This window comes from Apis mellifera, linkage group LG16, assembly GCF_003254395.2.
Source record: "Apis mellifera strain DH4 linkage group LG16, Amel_HAv3.1, whole genome shotgun sequence".
Lineage (NCBI taxonomy): Eukaryota > Metazoa > Arthropoda > Insecta > Hymenoptera > Apidae > Apis > Apis mellifera.
Genome location: NC_037653.1, coordinates 4,479,156 through 4,479,610, shown reverse-complemented (window position 1 = coordinate 4,479,610; position 455 = coordinate 4,479,156).

Genomic DNA, 455 nt, shown 5'->3' with positions numbered 1-455 from the left:
TTAGCGGAAAATAAATTAATAAAAATATCATCGGTGAATTTGTTACATAAATTCATTTAATAAGGCATGAATTATTGTTCGTTTAATTTTGAAGGTGTTAAGTTATTAATTATGAAATAAAATTATATATATATATATATTTATCAACGATTGATAAAACAGTATTCTACTTGTTCATATAGATGTCGTATCGAGTAGATTTAATATCCTTTTTATTTCTTATTTTTATTATTTTACTATCATTTTTAATATAATCAATTTATTATTATAAAAAATCTACAATGATAATAAAGTTAATAAATTATTACATTCGATCAATTTTTATTGTTAGAAAATATAAAATATTATTTATAAAATTAATAAATATAATAAATTACAAGTTTATAAAAAAATCGTTAAATAGAATTAAAAAAATGTTAATAGAATATATTCGAAAAATATCGTATTTTTTTAAT